This window comes from Cyprinus carpio, chromosome B3, assembly GCF_018340385.1.
Source record: "Cyprinus carpio isolate SPL01 chromosome B3, ASM1834038v1, whole genome shotgun sequence".
Taxonomy (NCBI): Eukaryota; Metazoa; Chordata; class Actinopteri; order Cypriniformes; family Cyprinidae; genus Cyprinus; species Cyprinus carpio.
This window is the reverse complement of record NC_056599.1, coordinates 38,662,322-38,668,484: the sequence shown is the minus strand read 5'-3', so window position 1 is coordinate 38,668,484 and position 6,163 is coordinate 38,662,322. Positions and strand designations below refer to the sequence as shown.

The 6,163-nt window shown below is 38.5% G+C and overlaps 1 pseudogene; it reads right to left on the bottom strand.

The window, feature by feature from the left end:
* Positions 1-4,446, bottom strand: part of LOC122136837 — a 20,350-nt pseudogene extending 15,904 nt beyond the window's left edge.
* Between the last annotated feature and the right edge of the window lie 1,717 nt (positions 4,447-6,163).

Sequence of the window (6,163 nt, the reverse complement as noted above, 5' to 3'; positions counted from 1 at the left end):
ATTATATTATTTTGGTAGTCCAGAAATTTTTGGAACACAAAATGCCATTAACTAACCACAGGAGTTACCGCATTCCTGCTGTCCCGTCTGTGTTTACGTTCACACCTGGGGGTATGACCTTCTGACAGTTTTTGTGCACTAATCTCAACTACGCACGACGAAAACATTTTTCTTGTAAGTCTGTTTGGTTGTGTTTTGTAAAGCCAGTTGTACCTTGTGGCATGTAGCATCGGTTCCTGGTATATAAGGGTTTCATTATAAAGCCCTGAAAACAAAGAAGCATAAATAAATATGTTATTGAGTTTCCTACATGCAGATGTTGCATACATTTGTAGATAAACAAAAATACCAAATACAAGAAACAAGAAAGAAAGAGAAAAATTTTAATCCACTTAAATGTGCTCTCATTACCATCTATATTATTGTAATACTTCACTGTTTTGCACATAATCCCAGGAAAAGCAACAACTTTGCATAATGCGATTACAGGGATGTTATATCAGAATCACAGGTTGCAATTTTATGTAAATGTATAATACAAAGTATACATTTTATTGTGGTTATTCCACAGATGTTGAAGGTTTTCTTTTGATGGATGTCCATTTTAATGGTCTTCCTGTTTGTGACAATTTATATATATATATATATATATATATATATATATATATATATATATATATATAGGCTATATATATATGTATTTAACGCATGATGGTACAGTATTATGTTAGGGTGTAATGAGTGGTTGCTAGGGCATTGCTATGCCGTTGTTAAGGTGTTTTAAGTGTTTCTACTGCATTTCTATGTGGTTGAATTTTTTTGAGTGATTGTTAGGTGACTCCTTTTTGGATCTGAAGGCGTTTGGTCTAGAAACAGTGATGATGTATAATAATCCCCTTCATAAGCAGATTATTTTTTTAAAAGGTGGAGTCACTAAAAGAATTAAAATTTGCTTAAAGTTTACCCCCCCTTCAGATGGGAATGTTTAGTTCCTCACTGGAAAAATTTAGAATTACATCACTTGCTCACCAATGGATCCTCTGCAGTGAATGGGTGCCGAATTTAGAATTACATCACTTGCTCACCAATGGTTTTTCTCTGGAGAAACCAATATTATGGATAGAGGATATATTAGCTTTTTGCTTTATAATATGTTAATTGATGGTTTGTGGATTATTGTGATGTTTTAGCAGGCCTATGTAATATTTTTTAACAGCTGTTTGGACTCTCTCTCATTCTGGCTGACACCCATTCACCGCAGAGGGATCCATTGTTGGATGAACTATTCCTTTAACACTCCAGTATCATAACATGTCACAGGAAGCTCCTTTCACCACTTAAAATGTCATGTCAATTTCTATGCTTTTTTCCCCAGTCAGGCTGTACTTAATATGTGAGGTGTGCAGCCGGACCTGGGTTACATAAAGGACTGTCTCCCTAAATATTCCCTGTTGGGCACACAGAAGTGTTTCTGCTGGGCTGTTGATCATGTGTTCCGGTCAGTGGAAGAGCAGTCAGTGGGTATCTTGGTGTCTTATAAACAGTGCCATCCTCTTTTTTTGTTGTGTGTATGTGAATCTGGCACAAGTCTGAGCAAGTTTAAACCATTATGCCACTTAATTTAACTGGGGGGTAATGCGTGTGTGCATGCACCTCGCATCTGTGGATCTCAAGGGGGTAAGAAAGCTAATTTTCATCCAGCACTCCAGCCTCTTCTCTCATCTTGCTTTGTGTGCAAGGCCTATATCAGGCCCAGAATGCATCAGATTTGCAGCCTAACCCACTTACTGCTTAACCAGACTGCAAGGAGCCTATTCTCACACAACTATAAGGTTATCTACGAGGTATGGTCAGGATAGCTCTCTCTATTCCATTCAGTCTTCTCCATATCAAATTGGATGAACTATTCCTTTAACACTCAGTATCATAACATGTCACAAGGAAACTCCTTTCACCACTTAAAATGTCATGTCAATTTCCTATGCTTTTTCCCCAGTCAGGCACTTAATATGTGAGTGTGCAGCGGACCTGGTTACATAAAGGACTGTCTCCCTAAATATATTCCTGTTGGACACACAGAAGTGTTTCTGCTGGGCTGTTGATCATGTTCAGGGTCAGTGTTAGAGCAGTCAGTGGGTATCTTAGTGTCTTATAAACAGTAGTGCCATCCTCTTTTTGTTGTGTATGTGAATCTGGCACAAGTCTGAGCAAGTTTAAACAAGTATGCCACTTAATTTACAACTGAAGTGTACGTGTGTGCATGTACCTCGTAATTTTTCCATTTCCAGCACTCCAGGCCTCTTTCTCCTGTCTTGCTTGTGTGCAGGGAGGCCTAAATCAGGCCAGAGGCATCAGGAGCCACACAGCTCGAAAACCCACACGTTACTCTTAACCCCCAGGGACTCTTGCAAATTGGGGCTAACAGGGCCTATTTCTACACAAATATAAGGTTGTATCTTACAAGGTAAATCGCAGTCAGCGGTCCAAAGGATAACTCTCTTCTATACCCATCAGGTCTTCTCCATAGTCAAATGCCCTTGTAAACTTTTTATTACCCCTTCTAGGTTTGCACCCAGGACAGTGAAGAGGCGTAAGCTTGATTGTGGTTTTTAATTACCAGTAAGGTTAACAGTTGAGAAAGGAACAATGTTATTGCTCAGGAGAGGTCTCTTTGTGCCACTTCCCTAGACTCAGGGGGAGTCCCCAATTGTTGGACACACAGCCACCGTATATAGAAAGAAATTATGAAGGATATCAATGAAGAGGTGATTGTTTCACATGGCAAACAGCTTCTAAGTGCCATGTCATGAAAAATGTTTGCTTCGTAACTATGAGCATTTTTTTTATTCAGGGTTCCTATATTTATGTTCAGTTATTTTTACAACAATTGCATAGAAATAGAAAAGGACCCTATACATTGAAATATAGAATTTAAAATTACCTTAAAAACTAACAAATAGGAGCATGATCAAATTGCTGATCTTGTACGCTTATTTTTTCTCATGTATAACAACATGTATTTTCGATGAGATATTGGGATCAAATAAGGGACAAAAAAAAAAAAAATTTTCCATAATATGAAAATAATTAGGGCCTGAGCACCCAATCGGTGTGAGAAACCTTTATTGCAAAATTCCTCGTTTCTTTTTTTCTTCTCCCAAAATGAAATCAACATTTTTTGAGACCTCCCATAAACATTTGCTGAAAAATCAACGACTCTTGTGCAACAGGTGCAAGAAAGGCAAGCCATTTACGTCTGATATTTTGTTTTCAGAAATAAAGGTGTGGTATTTAACAAATTAAAATGGATGTTGGCGCCTCGAGCTACGTTTCACAATACATGTCCGAAAACCCTGTCGGGAGACAATTGTACCACCAATACATACAGGAACTAACAGTATCTTGGTATCAAAAAATCTGTCGGAAACACCAACAGGAAGGTACGTTATTTTGACATTTCCTGTCCACAATTTTTTTGTGTGCAGTGGGGTTTAGCCATTTTCAGACCGCGTATTTTAACAAACACCTACTTACAGTTTTAATTTCAGGATCGGTGCTTTCAAATTGTTGTGTGATGCCTTAAATTCTTAGAAGATCTTTGAGTAAGTTAGATTCGTCTTGAGGGGGCAGTCAAGTAATTTGTCGCCCTGGCGGCCACGACAATACATTTCGATGGTGCTTCGCCAATGACGAAACTAGAAGTTGCACTGTAAAACTCAGCAAGCAAGGTCCGATCTTCGCCCCAACTGGACATACTCGTTTGAGTAGCGAGTTCAGGGTCTCTGAACCACGTTTACAAGCCCAATATTCAGTTATAGTCCATAGCGCCACATAGCTCTCAACTAGGACGTGGACATAAACCACTCTGATGCAACTATAGCAACACAGGTATAATCCGCCACTGTGTGACTACCAAGACATGTGAAGAAATATGCTAAACATGCTAGCAACAAATTACGAAGTGGCTAAAGCATGGTCTAAATGCCCAATCAATAAACAGGAGGTTTGTTGTAACTAATTGCCGACAATGCCCAATCTTCCTAAAACGTCACCACGGTTTTTTATAAGAGGTCCTGGCCCCGAACCCTCATCTAAAGGCCACAATATTTCAGTTATAAATTAGCGACACAGGAAATGGACTTGTTTTACAGGAAACTTTAACCATTGGCACATGTTCAATCGGCACTAAACATCAAATTGGCGTTGGTAGAGAGGTCTGGCCTGAAGCAAATCTTCATTGCCCAATATGTCAGGCTCTATAGGTCCATAGCACAATTTTATCAGCTGGCAGCGTGAGGAAGGTTGGAACAGAAATGAATTGACTTTGATATTATTCCTCCTAGATTTACAATTTGAAATACCTATTGCCCAACCATTTCTGTTTACCTTGAACGCTCCGGGTGGTGGTGCAGCCGGGGTCGCAGCCACCCCGGGCCCTCCTGTCATCACGGCTTGCAGCTGCTGTTAATTATATTTAGGATGGAATTCAACATTAGTTGCCAAGATAAATATGGACAAAATAAGCATAATGAAAAAGAAAATTATAATGGACAAATTATGATTACAGTTTAAGAATTACAAACAACTAACACATTTTGCTATTGACTGTATTAAATGATTGATACAATAATTACGCCTAATTTAAGAAATATTAATTAAATTAATTTTATGATTATGTTTATAATTGAAAGGGACCCATATTTTGACAACTGTACATTGTCATGAAAAAAGCGCGAGCGTTATAATTTGTTTTGTTTTAAAATTATAATTTATAAACTTAGATGACAATTAGATTATCTTAGGATTAATTAAATTAGGTTGCATAGATAGTGGTAAAAATAAGCAATAATAAAAAAGATAATCATACAATTATGACTTAATATTTGATGATTAGACCAATTATTTTGTATTGGACGCAGAAAGGAAACTGGAAGATGACATTTTATTAAATAAATTACAAAAAAACTCTATAATTAATAATTTGTAACGTTTTTAATAGGCATTTATGATGGAATGAACAGATATAAATTTATGATTTTTTTTTTTAAAAAATGTAGTATGAGAATATTACGAAAAAAGCCTAATAAAAAACAATGAAATCCAGGAGGAGGACATCCTTAAACTAGTTGTTATTATTTTACTGCGGGAGGGCAAATTGACTTTCAACAATCATTTCCTGTGTCTGTTTGCCATCTTTAAGAAGGAATCGCTTATGTTGTAATGTACTTTTCCCAATGGTAAGTTGCTTTTGGATGAAAAGCAATCTGAAGCATCATGGGACTAAATGTAAATGTATTTGGCAAAAGCAAGGGTGTGCTTGCCAGAAGGTGACTTTTGCCCGACCCGCTTAGCCCATTAGCGGATTTTGGTCACCATGGGCAGTTACGGGGAAAGACTGGCCCACACACAACACCAAGTACATTTAATTGCCAAAGATTAGGACCAGAGCCTCAAGGCAGCTAAGCCCAACAGTTAGCAGGAACATTAGGTTGTTTTTCCAACGATCACTAGTTTTCAGGTTCTAAAAGCAATGTATTTTTGTTAGGACTTTCTTAGAATGCTGGTGACCCCCGTGAATAAAAAGGGACTCGAATTCAGGATTGAATATTATTCTTATAAGCTTGATCTGCATAGCTTCTAAAAACCTCATTCAGCCCCGTGACCCACAGTTCACTTCCTGTTTCTCGTGAAGAGCATGTCCTTTGGCACTTGTTAGAGAGTCAGAGTGCAGTTTCAGTGTACCTTTACTATGGCAGTGTTGGCCGGTATGTCGGTGTGGGGGGAGTGTGATGGGGTGTGGTGGGAGGTTGATTGAGAGTGAAAAAAGCCATGCCTGCGTTGGACAGAGTCTGTCAAAGAACTCACAAACACATGAGCACAAAGCACCGCTTCAAGTGTTAACAAGGTTTGTGAACTACTGTGATGTCACAGCTCGGTCTTGGGAGAATAGAAGGAATAAAGAGACATTTCCTCTTGGCCTCTGGTTGCACACAAACATGATCATAAGCATCGCCTCTTCACCACATGCTCCGCAGATGCACACATCCGTTCTGCTACATTCATGCTAACAAAAAACAACACTTGGAACTAGAACATGGGTAGCTGCGATCACGCTGGGGCACATGCACACCTCGTTTTTTACACAAAATAGCGACCCAAAACA